We start from the raw sequence: 15,690 nt of genomic DNA on the forward strand, positions 1-15,690 counted from the left end.
TGTCCTGAGCCCTTCAAAAAAGCAGCCCTATCTCCCAAAAGGTGCTCACAGGTCAAGCTTTTGAGTCAGAAAACAACTTGCCATTATCCCCTGGGGCTGCAGCGATGAATGAGTGAGTGAGTGGCCTGGAGACTGAAGAAGCATCAGGGTTCACACGGCACGCCCTGAATTCATGGTTGGGGCACAGCCAGCCCCTGATGTGGTCTCACAGAGGAGATGGGGACCCTTCCTCCAGTGCATCTGAAAGCCCCCTCTGCAGCTCCAGGGAAGTTTCTTCGCATTGGTTTCAGCTCAGTCTGTGCCGGGCTTAGGGGTGTTAAGAGTCAGGCTCAGAGATGCTCTCTCTTGTGGACACCACTCCCCCGAACCTGCCTGTCTTGTCTGGTTATGGAAGGCATTAGCTGTCCCCCTTATCCAAATTCAGGTTAACAAACCGTCATTGGGCACCTGCTCTGTTGCCTCACCTGCAGGCGTCTGTGAGGGGCAGGTCTTGGGAACCCAGCCGTGCTGCTGCCACGTCCCAAGGTGGGCCATGCGGGACTCTCGTACAGACCCCAGAGAGCTCTGACGCTGCTCCTGGGATGTGTCCCAACGAATTCAGTTCACTTTGAGGGTGACGACGCCTGGGGCCTGTGCTGCGATGCCACCATCCGAGGTGCCAGTGTGATCGAGCAGCAAAGCTGGGAGGTGAAGCGTCGCTTCTCAAGCCCCTTGCTCATCACCGATGTGGTGCAGGAGGTAACTGTACGTGGCACACCACGCAGTCACCAAGTGGGGTGAAGTGAGCCCCTCCGCTCTTCCAGTCCTTCTGATCAAGTCAGGGGGAGAGTTTCAGCTGGGCACCAGCACGTCTTTAACATCTTTCCGAGGACTTGCTAATCTTCCCTTTCAACAAAGAGCATTTTATTGTATGGTTTTGTTTCCTCTGTGTTTGCTTTCCTGCCTGTCTACTATTTAAAGCATGCAATACAGGTTATCCATTTAAGGCAGTGACTGATGTGAAGTTTGCTTTTTAAGTAATAAGATAATGTTTGTTTCTAGTACGAAGAATTAAGTTAAACCACCCAGCTAATCACTATGGTAGCATGTGCCTATGGCTAAAAGTCGTGAGGGTGGTCCTTGAGTGACCTAAGTTTGGGAAATGCTCAGTCAGACCTGCGTCTTGCCTCACCATGCGGTTCAGTGTCTCTTCTTGCCAGGGCAGCTGAGAAGGAATTTAGGTTGAGTGCATGTGGCTTATGTCCCTCACGGCAGCTCCTGATTACAGGCCTGTGCTCGCTGAACATGACCGGAGGTCATGCTGTCTGTCCGCTGGCAGAAACCCCGGCCCGAGCCTCAGTGGGAAGCTGCGCTAGGGTAAATGAAAACCTTGGACTTGGGAGTTGCTTGTACCGTACCTGAAAACGGCCAGCATCCCTGGGTGGTCACCGCTAGAGTTAGGGGGTACCAGGGAGGTCACTCAGCCCACTCTCCCGGCAGCCTCCGGGGCACAGTGGTAACAGCAAAAGCACTGATAGCAGCCATGTGTTGAACTCTTGCTACATGCTGGCGCTTCACCTGGGTTACCTTACTTCTCATAATGCGTGGAGGTTATGGCAGTAGTGGCAATCGTCCGAAAAGGACGAAGAAGAAGGAAGATTTTTAAGTTAATATTTATTGAGTACGCTCTTCAAAATGATCTACAGATTCAACGCAAGGCCTACCAGCATCCCAGATGCCTTCTTTGTAGAAACTGACCAGCTGACTCTAACATCCATATGGAATCTCGGGGCCTAGGACAGCAACGCAACCCTGAAGGAAGGAAAGTAAAGTAGGACTTAGACCTCCCGATTGCAAAACTTACCACAAATCAACAGTAATCAGCACTATCGTGTTGGTAGGGATATAGATCAATGGAATAAAATTGAGAGTCTAGAAATAAACTTACACATACATGGTCAACCGACGTTTTACAAGGGCACCACACCTACTCAGTGAGGAAAGAGCAGTCCTCTCAACAGTGGCGCCGGGGCAGCTGGATAGCCACGCGCGAAAGGACGAAGCTGGACCCTGCCCTCACACCATGTACAAAACTATCTCAAAATGGATCAAAGAGCTAATTGTAAGAGCAAAGCCCACACAACAGGGGTAAATCTTCATGAGTTTGCTAAGGCGTTCTTAGAGAGGACATCAAAAGCACAAGCAACAAGAGAAGAACAGGTAAATTAGACTTCATAAGAATTAAAAACCATTTTGCTTCAAAGGATGTCTTCCTAAAAGCGCAAAGACAACCCAACGAACGGGAGAACATATTTGTAATTCATATATGCAGTAAAGGGTTTGTCCCCAAAACATGTAAAAACCTTTTATAGCTCAATAATAAAAAGACAACTGTCCCAATTAAAACATGGGCAGAGCACCTGAAGAGACACCTCCAAAGATGATATACAAATGGCCAATAAGCACATGAGAAGGCGCTTAATATCATTAGCCATGAGGGAAATGCAAGTCAAAGCCGCGAGATGTGGCTTAACAGCTGCTACGATGGCTAAAATCGACACGCCGAGGCTGTGGCGAGATCAGAGCCCTCAACACTAACGGTGGGAATATGAATGGGCAGCAAAATGGCCAGCACTGCCTCGGACAATTAAACGCAGAGTTACCTTATGACCCTGTGGTCTGGCTTTATGACTCCATGGTTGGAAAACAGCCCAAATCGACAAATAGACCAACGAAATGTGGCATTTCCGTACAATGGAATATTATTCAACCACAGGAAGGAATACAGTACTGCTGTACCAGCGGTAAAGGCAAGGGTCCCTGTCCTTGGGGACTCACCAGCTGCTTGAACACAAGTACATAAGAGAGAAGAAAGCCCAGGACACACTGTCCGGGTAACCATCTCCAAGACTTAAAACTCGGAGACCTTGGTTAAGGCACAGCATCACCGGGCCTCTGTTTCCTCATCTCTTAAAGTGTGTCTTAGGCTAGATGCAAGGGGGCCCCTCCTACGGCTCTCAAAAGTAGTAATGCAGGTCAGTGGACGACCTTTAGCATTTCTAAAAAACAAAAAATTCTGGTAGAGATTCTATCTGTGATCAGGCCCCACAGGCTAACAAGACCGTGGAGTGTCTTTGCTGTTGGCTGGAATTACACCTGACCAGGCAGTAACCCCGGTTACCTTGGGCTGATGAGAAGCTCTGATTAGCAGTTACATATCTGACTCTGCTTCACAAGAAGAAGAAATTGAATCCTTCATCGCTGGAGAAGTGCTGTGTCGTGGAACAAGCCTTCATGGCCTGCGTTCTGTGGCTACTTGGTGGGGAAGACCAACGGCAGGCTGGGGGCTTCCACCTCTTTGCCAGACTGGGATTCTGCAAGGGCAGTTGACTTTCATGAGACTCACCCTTCCCTGGACTCCCAGCTTCCTCTGGTCACTCAGATTCCAGTGAAGGAGGCTTTCGTCACCACCCAGGAGGTCCCTGTGCAAGGCTGGAGCGAAGGAGGGCCGTAGGTTGGGGGGGCCGGCCACCACAGCCAGGCTGGGCAAGCAGGGTCCTCTGTGCTCTGGGCCACTACCACCTCTTCCCACTCCCTAGCCCCATCCCCAGGTGTGCCTGGGAGGTATAGGCCGCATTGATGCCCCCACAGGTCTCCTATGGCACTAGTGTTCTGGGGCACTCATTTTCAAATTATTTCACTAAAACATTTCCCATTGAGTACAGTATTGCCATTGGGATCAGACTACACTAGGCCACTTTGGACAGCTGGGCCGGGAAGGAGCCCTCAGACAACATTTATGTATGCAGATGCGGAAAGCCTTTAAAAAGGGGCTTCATGTGCCACTGTTGGTCCAGGGAGACAGGGCCTCCGGTAGGCCGATGTGGTCACAAGGACCATTTTTCCAGTTGTAGACATTGGCGCGCGCGCCTTCTCCTCTGTGCAGCTGCTAAATTCGGTTTGTATGGATTTGTCTTGGAATCACAGCCTTGGTGTTCCCTTTGATGCAGCCTGGCTGGGGTGAGGCCCAGGTCTGTTGAAGAAGAGTTCATGGCCCTGGCCAGCTAAAGGCTGGCATGCCCTGGGGCAGCCAGAAAACCTGCTTCACTGACTCATTCATTAACTCCTGAACGTGGCAGGCATCCCCCTAGGTATTTGGGAAGCTCGAAAGAGGTTGATGTGGTTATGTGCCTGACCCGGAAGGAGCTGATAGCTGTACCTAAGAAGGTAAATGTTTTGTAGATGCATGCACTAATCACCCGGATGCAAAGGCGGGAAATACTAGGGCCCCACGCAGGGCTAGGGCACTTGAGTAGAAGGAGCGTTATTGGGCGCTGGAGGCCCAAGGGAAGTTTTCTGGAGAAGACAGCATGTGAGCTGGCCTCTTAGGAGTCGGTAAGATTGGGGAGCTGATATGGTGTACTTTCTCTGTCAAAACATGGCCCTGTGAGAACAAAAAACATTCCAGTTGAGACACCAACAGTACCAAGTTTGGAGGCTGGAACTGGGGGTTGGTGGGGGTGGGGCGGCATTCTTTGAACATCACCAGGGTAAATCACTTCCCCTCCCTGCACCGGGTTTCCTGTCTGCAAATGGTGGGGCCGGTAAGACAGACAGTCAGCTGCTTTCTGCTCCGACATCTGAAAGGCTAGTCCAAGCCCCTTGTTTCTTCGGAGCGCCGATCCGTTGCTGCCACCCATGAGGTGCTCGAGAGGGGCACCAGAAACACCCAGGGAGGCCCGGAGGCCAAGCCACTTGCTCACCAGGTTCATCCTTTCACTTAGCAAATAGCGGGTACCTCTGTGTGCCGGGCCCTGCCCCGGGCACTCAGTGATGAGCGACACAAGCATGGCCTGTGCTCTCGTGGAGCTTGAAAGCTGTCTGGAGGACAGGCACAGACAAATGATCAAACTCACCAGTGAATCTTGTTATAAACTGTGAACAAATGCGGGCACTTTAGGAGAGAGACTAATGAGAGGTGTATAATGTATTGCTAGATTGGACGTGTTTGGGGTGAGAGGCAACAGGATTCAAACCAGTTCTTAGCCAGTCCAGGACACATTCCTTAATGGCTGTGCCCTGCTTCCTGCCGGCTGGGAGCTCTGCAGGGTCGCTGGTGAGTCAGGGACAAAGCCAGCCCTCTTCCCTCACAGCCTGCCTGCCACTCAGACTGCTGCCTCAGGGCACATCCCTGCCTGTGTGACTGAAGGGGACGTGAAACACCCAGACTGTCCTTTCCAGGCAGCTGCTCAGGCCTGACAAGTCTCAGGCCCTCCTGATGCAGTTGTTAAGCTTTCTCCGAAGGCCCAGTTGCAGAAATCCCTGCCAAAGTCTGCTGGCTGAAATCTCAAAGGGCATCAGTGAGGAGCCTCTGCTGTAGGGCTTCTGTGCCCGTGGCAGCACCCCCAGGTCACACCTTGAGCCCTCAGAACCAGGACCCTGTTGCAGGCGTCCCTGGGGCCTGCCACTGCCCAGGACTGGAAGGTGCTGGTGGATGCTGGATGATCAAGTTCAGTTGTCTCCCAGCTAAATGCAGCTTTAAGAAACTTCCCGGCAGGCGCCCAAAGAGAGACGGGAAACAGCAGGTTCATGAAGCAAAGTCCTGTCCCCCTGCCCAGGATCTTCCTTAGGGAGAAGCTCACAGCGTCACCACCCTCCAGCGCCCTGCTGCACACCTTGTCCTCTGAGCTCCAGGTTCCCCCTCACGCACCTCCCCGCCCCTGCCGTCTGTCTGTGGCCAGTCTGCTGCTGTCTGTCCTCCCCGCCCGTCTCTCCTAATCTTTCCTGCAGCCCTTTCCCCACGTGTGGCACCGTTGTCTCTTCCCTGGACACCAGCCTCTTCAAAAAGACTTCAGAGAGCAAAAGTTTGTTAACTGAATTACTTAATCAAACAGGCCTTTTTATTGTGTCCTATTTCGTACATATAAAGAATATGTGGCATCAATATAAGGCATTAATAATAAAATGCCCTCTTTGCCAAGTTAAATTTCCTTTCTGGCCTGACCCTAGGAGAACAGATTCTTTTCTTTCTTTTTTTTTTAATTTTTATTGTTATTCAATTACAGTTGTATGCCTTTTCTCCCCATCTCTCCACCCCACCCCAGCTAAACCCACCTCCCTGCCCCACCTCCACCCTCCCCCTTGGTTTTGTCCATGTGTCCTTTATAGTAGAACAGATTCTTTTCTTCCAGCCATTTCTTCCTCCTCTCCCCTCTATCTCATCGATTGTCCACATGCCTGCTGGAGCAATCGTTGCCCAGTTCAGCCCCCCTCAGTCACCGCCACACACACGTGCATACACACACACGTGCATACACACACGCATGTGCACACACACAACTCTGCACTGTCCAGAGCTCACGGCCCGGGCTGCGGCTGGCCGTCTGAGCAGACCAGAGCCGCCTGCGCCCTGCGCTCTGCCAGCACCCTGCCTTGGGGTGCACAGTTTCCTTTACCTGGAATAACCCCCACCCACAAGTCCCACTGTGCCTGTCACACCCACCTCCCCTTCCAGGCTGCAAGGTGTCACGGTTTTCCTGAAGCCGCAACTATTTCTCCAGTCAGCTGTGCTGCCTCCTCCTCTGAGCCCCATTAGAGCATGGCTGGCTTTTCTTTTCTCTTGCAGCGCCTCTGGCATTTTCCTGCTTTTGATGAAGGTTAGTTTTCTCCCGATCTCATCTCGCATGCTGGAGTATAAGCTTCTTGTGGGCAGCCGCAGTCTTTGAATTCACAGCGCCTAGGAGAATTCCTTGCACAAAATAGATGCTCAATAAGTACCTGAATCAGAATGACTTGAACAGTCCTCCAAAACCCAAGTCACATCCTCTTCCCTGAAATCCTGTAAAAACAGGCTCCCATTTGTCTCCCTCAGGAGGCAGGGGATCCTAGGGCAGGAGTGTGGTTGATTCTTGAGAAATACTGGCTGGATGAATGAATATTTGCAAGCAATTTGCCCAAATTGCTAAGGCAAAAAAAAAATTGTTTAAACTGTCTCACTTATCGATAAATAGCCCCAATGTAAAGATATTTGGAGTTTTGAATTAAATATGTAAAGACAAGGTAATTATGATGCTGAATGTCCACTTTCTCACATACCCGATGAGGGCCACAGCTCCCAGAGTCACTCACGAAGGTGTGACGTCTCTCTGCGGACGTCTCTGGGGACGCGGGAGTCTGAGGGAGACTTTGTGAGGACGGTCTCACTTGTCAATGCCTTTAACAAAACAAACTGCTGCTTTAAAACGACCGCGCTAAGAGAAACAATTCTTTGAAGCAGTTTTTAATAGTCTAACCCCTGTGTGCCTTCTAATCGTACTGGCATAACAAAGGTTAGCGGAATGAACACACAGGAACTGCCACCGCCCTTGACTGTTATTCCTCTTTTTCTGTGCTGTTCTCCCGTCCTGGTTCATATACAACAAAGAAACTTTTCTCTCTGCCAGAAGTGAAATCAGAGTGCTGATGGGATCCTATTACAAACATGAAACCTAATACACAAATTTTGTGGGCATCCACAATGTACACAGTCCCGTGCAGAGAGCAGCAGGAGGTGCAAAAGAGTTGGTCTGCTGAGCGAGTATTCGCCCAGTGCCTGCTCTGTACCTGCAGCAGCGAAGTACAGCGGTGAGGAGACAGAGCCCCAGCTCTCTCTGCGGGGGGGAAGCAGAAACCAAACATACAGCTGTTTGTGTGGAAAATAATACACTAATTAATGAATAATACAAGAATGAACTCTGTGTTTCACATACCTGCACCTGTAAATATACTTGTTCTCACCCCTGTGCAGGAAAAGTAACCTAGCAGGGCCAGGTAGGCTATGAAGAAAAAGAAAGCCAAACAAGAGGGATAGAAGGAGCTGCTATTTTATGATGTTGTCAGGGACATCCCCTTCAAGGCGAATTTAAGCGGAGATTTGAAAGACTTATGGAAGGGAGGGAAGAGTGTTCCCAGCAGAGGGAACAGCAAATGCAAACTCTAGAGGCCCCGAGGTGAAAGCACTTTTGACATGTTTAAGGATCAATCAGAGGCTTTGTGTAGCTGGAGCGCAGAAAGGCGCAGGGGGAATGAGCTCAGGAGAGAGGCTAGGGTGGGCCGTGTGGGGGGCCATGGTTAGGACATGGGCTTTTATTCTGAGCACAGTGGGAGCCCTTGCGAAGCATCGATCTCACTGTGGAGAACAGCCCAGGGACATGGACTAGAGGAAGGGAGACGGTCAGGGGACTGCTGAAGTTATTCGAGAGAGACTGTGGTGGCCCGGACCAGGGCAATGGTGACATAGGGAGGTGGCAGAGCAGTCAGCTTCTGGCAGTGCCATGAAGGAAAGCCAACAGGATTCCCTTTCACATGAATGGGAGGGTCAGAGAAAAAGAGGGGTCAAGGGTAAATCCAGGGTTCTTGGTCTGAATAACTGACAAAATGGAACTACTGCTCTCTGAGACCGAAGAGCCCAAGAGGAACCAGCTTGGGCAGCAGAGTCAGGGGTTTTGTTTGAGCACATGAAGCTACATACGTCTCCTTCTAAGTTCACGGTAGTGGCTGCCAGAACGTGCCTTCCTGTTCAACCCAAATGCGGCCTCAACATCTCCTCCACACTGTGCTTCAGGACCCACCCCTAGAATGAACACTGTCACTCTCCAGGGCTGACGGAGAACCCAGCAAGTGCGCACTGACTCGGGCAGGCAGTGTTGGGGAGATGGGCGTCCCTACGGACTGGCATCCTCTGCGGCAGTTCCCGGGAGCAGAGGAGCTGGAACTGAGCTTTCGTATCACTTAGGGGCTGTTATCCACAAGTGACAGAAAACCCAACTCGGAATGGCCTAAACCCTGTAGGAAATTATTAGCTCACAGATCAAGAAGACTGGAAATTACGCAGCGCCAAGGCTGCCCAAGGAAGCCTTCAGAGACCCAGGCCTTTCCGTCTTTTCTTTGCAGTCTCAGCGAGTTCGCTGGCTCCTTGTTGCAGCAGCTCTAGACGCTGTGGCTTCGTCACCTAAGTCCAGGGGAGCTGAAGGGCCTCACCCTGCCTCGTTTCAGAAGCCTGTATGTCTCGTTGGACAGATTTGGGTCGCATTATCTCTTCTTAAACCAGTCTCTGGATAGAGGACTGGAGTGACAGCAAGGGACAGGGGGAACGTGGATGGCTTGGCCACCAACAGTGTCTGCCCCAGCCTTGAATTGTCCAGAAGAACTGGTCCTGAGAAGTTGGAAGGGAGGGTGTCCTCCCTCGGTGGGCTGACACCAGGTGTAGGTGATGGCTCTTGGTTAGAAAGCAGAGCACGCAGGACAGCGTGTTTCCCTTTGGCAAACATAGCCAGAAACTGAGAGATTCTCGGTCATCCCTGCTTTCATTCTGATTGTGTTATCATCAGACCCTTTCGGTTACAAATCACAGAAATTCTGCCCACAATAGAGTAAATAAAACAGATACGCTTAGCAACACCTGTCACTGGAAGGCTGGGTCCCAGGGTCTCAAAGGTATCAGCACTCGATTTGTCTCCTCTGTTTTCCCTCATTAACGCTCTCAGACGGACTCACCGCTGACGGGTTCACCGCTCCCGGCCACAGGAAGGCTGCCTCAGCCTCTGGCCACCCAGAGACTCAGCTTCAAATCCCATGAAAAGTATGAGTTTGCTTCTGGGTATCCCGGGAAAAGGCTTACTGCTTGCATCTCGCTGATTCTGACCGGCTTGCATTCCCATCTCTGAACCAACCACGCGGCTTTGGGGAATGCCATGCACTCAGACCCCAACTGATGACATGGACCAAATGTTGGGGTGGGGCAGCGCCCCAAACTCCCAAAGCCGGCAAAAAGGTAGGAGGATACGAGGTAATCCCAAACAATAAATATCTGATCCAAGATTCTACCTGCAAATCCAAGAAATAGCTGACACGTTTTGTTTCAACATCCCTCAGGGTGTTTTACAGAATCACTTAACCCTCATAATATCCCCAGAAAGGCGGCTGGGTGGGAATTACCCCATTTTACAGATGTGGGTCAGAGACCTCAAATGATTTATTCGGGGTCACCCAGATAGGAAACAGCGGGCCTGGCCTTTGAACTGGGTCTTCTGACCCCAAGTCCACCGTTGTAGCCCACTCTGCCCACACAATTGCGCCTTACGGTTCTGACGAGCTGTGAATCTACATGCATGCCTGAACAGAGAAGTTCATAAACCTGTACAAGTAAAATCAAGTTGAAGAGTCAGCTCAAGGAGTTACCATCACTCGCAGGCTTGTGATATGTAAATGATAAAATAAAGAACCTCTCATTAAACTCAAGGGCATGTTTTAATAACAGCTAATTAACTTTTGCAAAACAGCAAACCTTTTCCCCTTCCACTGAGATGGGTCCTAGGAAGACGGATGGTAATATAGAACCCCAGGTGGTCAAGAACGAGTTGGATGTTTCTAACGGCCTCCTTTATGGGGAAGAGCTTGCCTGGGGATGAGACTCCTCAGCTCCCCCGCCCTGCCTTCCCCTTGCCAACACACAGGCCATTGTCAGCTGCCAGGCCTGCAGACCCTGGGGCAGGATTCAGTCTGGTCCTGAGGTTGGTACCGGAGCTTTTCCCTGCAGGAGTCATTTCAGTACCTACTGGGATCTCACCCTGAGCTCCAGCTCCAGGCGATCAGCCAGGTTGCCATTTTCTCTGATTCTAAAGCAGCCCATTAGCGTTCTGGGTGTTTGTAAGTACCTTTTCTGGGGCCCAGACAGAACCAGAGGGCTTTAAGCCAGACAGTACCGGCTACTGTCTCCAATTCTCTGAGGCCCCATCTTGGGGCAATACATTAGACTTGCTCCCTGCAGGGGAAGCAATGGGCTGCAATTACAGGGAGAATAGAACTCGTCCTCCAGCCTCAAAGCAGGGCCACTCTGAGAAGGATACAGAAAATTCTACCTCAAGTGAGCCAATCCGTTCAGGAACTTGGGTTTATGATTTATTGAGAACATGCATGAGGCTATGAGGTAAATTATAGGTACTACCCTCTGTACCCATTGGTTACCAGACTCTGGATGGCCGAGCAATAGCAGGACTGGGTGGGACAGACTCTGTGAACCAGGTCTTCCAACTCCAAGTCCCCTGGCTGACTCCCCCAACACCAGGCTACTGGCCGGACCCCCTGGAATGAGGGCGGGGAAGCGGAGCCTTGTGCGGTACTGGCCGGCTTGGAGGGGCACTAGGCTGCAGGAGAGCAGGGCCAGCGCCTCCTCCCCAGGGAGTCAGCGTGTCCTGGGGCACCCTGGCACCTTGGTCAGAGCACGGGCTTTGGAGTCTAACAGACGCCTGCTCCGCCAGTACTCCCTGCATAACCGTAAGCAAGCGAGTTCCTCTGTCTGAGCCTCCACGTCCTGCCCTGGGGCATGGGGATAGTAACAGCGGGTTCCTCGGAGTTGTGAGGACGTTCACTGTTCCCTCCTGCATCACCGGCCAGCGCCCTCCCCAGGTTCTCGGGGGTGTTGCTTTGGGTTCCAGCCCTCTGAGGGTCCGCGTCCTCACTGAGTTGTCAGACACGGAGCAGCTCATCCACATCCTGTCACCAGGAACATGCGAGTGGACTCGCAGACGCCCTCCACACCCATCCCCCTGGCCCAGTCCAGTCTGGTGGTACCTTCACACAGGCATTGGGTACACCCTGTCTTTCTCAGGGAAAGACACCCTACCGCTTTGGAGTGTGCTGGCCTGCCCCCCACCACAGCCCACAGGACCCTTCTGGCAGGTGCAGCCCAAGTCCCCCCAGGAGGGGCCGTGCCGGGGCTGGACTCTGAGGCTGCAGTGAGATGAGGGGTGATGGGCCGGTGTTCTTACCTCCTGCCAGGAGTGCATCTTGGGAGGTGCTCTTGCCTGACCTTTGAGTATCCAGCTGCCTAGATAGCAGCAGCCGCCGCCGCCATCTCTGGGGCCAAGTGTTTGAGCAGGGAACAGTGTCACCCCACTCCGGGCCCCTCCAGCCTGGCCCGGGGTTCTGGCCAGCTCTCCCGAAAAGGCTCCCTGGAGGCCTCTGGGTCTGGAGCCAGGACCCATCACCCACAGGCCTGGTCTCACCCGCAGCAGCGTGTGACTGGTCTTATCGCAGAGATTAGCAGGGAGGAAGCCTGGACGTGGCGTCAGAAGACTGCTGCTGGAGCCCCTGCTCGGCTGCCTGCCCGCCTGTGACCTTGACCTTGAGCAAGTCACTTGACCTTTCCAAACTTCTCTTTTTTTCACCTGGAAGATGGGGAGAAAAGAATAGCTATCCTTTCTCCCCGATAGGGCATGTGTGATGGCGAATAAAACAACCATAACACAGTGCTTAGTTGTTTGAGAAGCTTTTAAAGAAAGCCAGAGGTGACTGAGGAATGAAAAGACCCTTTACCATGGGGCAGATATGATCTCTTTTCAGACCTCTGGTGGTGGCTGGTGAAAGCAGGAAGGCACTCCCCCTGGATCGCCTGCTAGCTTCAATGCTGAGCAACGGGGTGCCCCCAGTTCCTCTCAGGTGCAGCCCCCACTAGGAGTGTGCCCTGACATGGAGGGTCTCCCCAGCTGGGCTCTGACCGAATGTGCTGCTTGCCTCTGTCGAGCTTGGAAGTGGAGCTGGGGGTGTGGGCGGCAGAGCGGGTAAGGAGCCGGCCTTGAGCCTCTGCCTCCTTCCCAGGCTGGGAGTGGGAGGGAGACGTCAAGTCTTCCTGGGACTGAGCTTCCAATTAAAAAAATACCCACCCCCCCAAAAAGCCCACACCCAAAACCTTGCTGAAACTGTAATTAAAGTCTGTATCAATCTCCAATGTACATGGGGGGATTTTTTGCAATGATCAGGGCTCTCGTTCAGGAACATAAGTCTTTTCTTCAGATCTGCTTTTACAGCCTTCGGTGAGACGTTTTTTCTTTCAAGTACAACGTGCCTTTTAAAGATACACACATCCTCCCGTGCAGCCTGCGACTTTTCACCAAGTGAACACGCCTGGGTACTTAACCCCCAAGTCAGGACCTAGAACCTGGCCGGCTCTACTCTTTACGTTGCCCCCACCTGGGAAAGCACTGTCCTGGCTTCCAACAGCGTCCATCGGCTTACCCTGTTTTTATTTTATGTGGATGGAATCACACTCTTTTCTTTCTGTCTTTCACTTGACGTTCAGGTTTATCCGCACTGTCGCATGTAGTTGTTCCTCCTCCTTGCTGTGCGTTATTATTTCACTGTGTGATTAACCACAATTGTATTTCTTTCTTCTCCAAGGGAAGGGGGTGATTTCTGGCCTTGAACTGTTACCAATAGCGCTGCTAGGAACATTCCTGAATATGCCTTTCGGGCACATATACACACATTTCTCTTAGGTGTTTGCCTTGGAATAGAGCTGATGGGCAGTAAGATTTTTGTAGTTTTCTTCGCGTAGATTTTGTAAGTTTCCTGTATTATTTATCCTTAGGTATTTATAGTTTTTTCACTATTGCAAACAGGCTGTTTTCTTTATTTCCTTTTTTAGATAATTGTTGCTAGGAAAAAAACTTGATTTTTGAATATTTATCTTGGATCCAGCCGCCTTGCCAATTCTCTTATTAATTATAATAGACTTGGTTTATAATAGTCTCTTAGGTTTTCTGGATACCCAATATCACCAAAAAGGTTGTTTTAACTCTTGTTTTATAACATCAATGCCATTATTTTGCTTTATTACATTAGTTAGCAGTAGATCATGATAAATAATAATGATACTACTCTCATCCTTATCTAGTTCTAGATTTTAATTGAAATGATTTTAGAATGTCACTATTTATAATCATACGTGCTGTTGGGTTTCGGTAAATACTTTTTATTTTGTATACCTAATGAGCTTCTATTCCTGGTTTTTAATTAGGAATAATCTAAATGTTGCCGAGTATCTTTTCGGCATTTATTGATGTGACCGTGTGGCGTTGTCCATGACGACCATTTGTGGTTGTCATAGATAATGCTGGTGAACCCCTTTGCATTCCTAGAGTGAACATGTTTAGTTGTAACATGTTTTTCTTTTGACACTTGGCTAGTATCAAAATTCGATAATTAAAAAAAATAAGTTTGTATAAATTTTAACAAATGAGAAGAGTGTATATTTTTCTTTCTTGTGCACACTTCTTCATGTTTTAGTAATTATGGTGACTTCATAGCATGAATTGAGGAACTCCCTATCTTTTAGAATGAGCTAAAATCTTTGAAATAACGTTGGAATTATCCGTCACTTAAACGTTAGGTAAAATTCACTGAATCTATCTGGCACTGAATACCCAGTGCCGTTTTCAATAGTAGATCTTTGATCATCTTTCCAATGGTTCCAATGGTAACATTCTTCTCGGCTCAGTTTCAGTCATTTATTCTCAGCAATGCGATCATCAGACTTTTAGGTTTGTGGTCATCGGGCTGCACGTGACGTTGTGATTTTGTCTTTCTCTTCTGGAGCTGTGGGTGGGGCTCCTTTCCCGTTTCTGACCTTTGCGTGCTCGCTTTTCCTCTAAATCTCTTCAAGGTTTTATTTTACTTATTTTCAGTTTTTGTGTTTACACTCCCCCCATTCGACTATTTTTAATCTTATTCATTACAGCTCTTAACTTTATTAATTTACAATTATAGTTTCTTTTGTTTGGGGGTAGGGGTTTTTTTGTAATTTCTTAAAAAGAAAGCCAAGTTCCTTTATTAATTCTGTTTCGTCTTTAAGCAGAGAGGCGTCGACTTTCCTCTGACCTGACTTTTGCTCCGTTCCCCTGGAACTGCCCTAGCGACATGTCCCAGTTCCCAGCACTGCTCTCTAACTGCTTCCAGACGCGTTGTCCTCCCCTTTAACTTCCCCTTTAACCTGGATTTAGCCACAGTGGGTTTCTTAATTTCTAAGTCAATATTTTTATTCTCCCCTTTTCAAATTTCTCATTTTGTTCATTGTGATCAGAGATTGTAGTCTAGGAAAGCTTTCCTTTGTAAAATTCGTTGAGCTTTTATCTCTGTGACCCAATACACGATCGATTTTTGTAAACGACCCAGGTCCCCGAAGGAGTCCATTCTGTATTCAAGGAATATGATGAGGTGCTGCGTATTTCTCATCATCCAAATTATATTCTTCATTTTCTCTGTTAGCGTAATTAAGTTTTGCCTGCAGTAGTTGTCCATTTGTGAAGCAGACATCTTTGACATTCCACACTAAAATGTTATGTATTTCATCCGTACGCACCTTATGTATCTAGCTTCTGTTGTTTAACGCATACAGGTTTCTGCCGGCTGCATCTTCTCCATGAAGTGGCCCTTTTATTGTTACACATACCTCTATCTTCTGCACTCTTTTCCAGGTAAAATCTCCCTTTATCTAAAAGTTGACATTCCTGGGGGGGGGGGAGGCGGGTACAGAGCAGAGGGGAATAAAGGGGAGGAAAAAATGGGACAACTGCAATAACACCATCAATAAAATATATTTTAAAAATAAAATAAAACAAAGTAAACGTTAGCAGTCCTGCTGTCAAATTGTGATTGCGTTTGCCTGGCATCGATTCGCCTATGCGTTCATCTTTGACACTTGTACATACCTTTATTTTAATTCGTTTTCTTACAAACATAATACTCTGGTTTCTCTTCAGATCGTATAAATCTTTCGCCTTTTACAAACATGTACCTCGGTTTGGGGTTTTGTTTTAATTTTTTAACCCAAGCTGATGTCTTCTGTTTCTTAGTGAGAAATGTAATCTATTAACTGATATACTTGATTTTATTTCT

The 15,690-nt window shown here is 49.4% G+C and overlaps 1 protein-coding gene and 1 long non-coding RNA gene across 3 annotated transcripts in view; one reads left to right on the forward strand and one right to left on the reverse strand.

Moving 5' to 3' along the window:
* GNAO1 (G protein subunit alpha o1) overlaps positions 1-15,690 on the forward strand; it is a 130,180-nt gene that overhangs the window by 43,532 nt on the left and 70,958 nt on the right. The window lies entirely within an intron of this gene.
* Positions 1,637-11,949, reverse strand: LOC123478790 (uncharacterized). Its single transcript, XR_006654120.2, has 5 exons — positions 11,787-11,949; positions 7,075-7,192; positions 6,482-6,727; positions 3,161-3,353; positions 1,637-1,791 (listed from the first exon to the last, which is right to left on the reverse strand). It is a non-coding gene; the product is annotated as an uncharacterized lncRNA (long non-coding RNA).

This window comes from Desmodus rotundus, chromosome 12 (assembly GCF_022682495.2).
Source record: "Desmodus rotundus isolate HL8 chromosome 12, HLdesRot8A.1, whole genome shotgun sequence".
In the NCBI taxonomy this organism is placed as follows: Eukaryota; Metazoa; Chordata; class Mammalia; order Chiroptera; family Phyllostomidae; genus Desmodus; species Desmodus rotundus.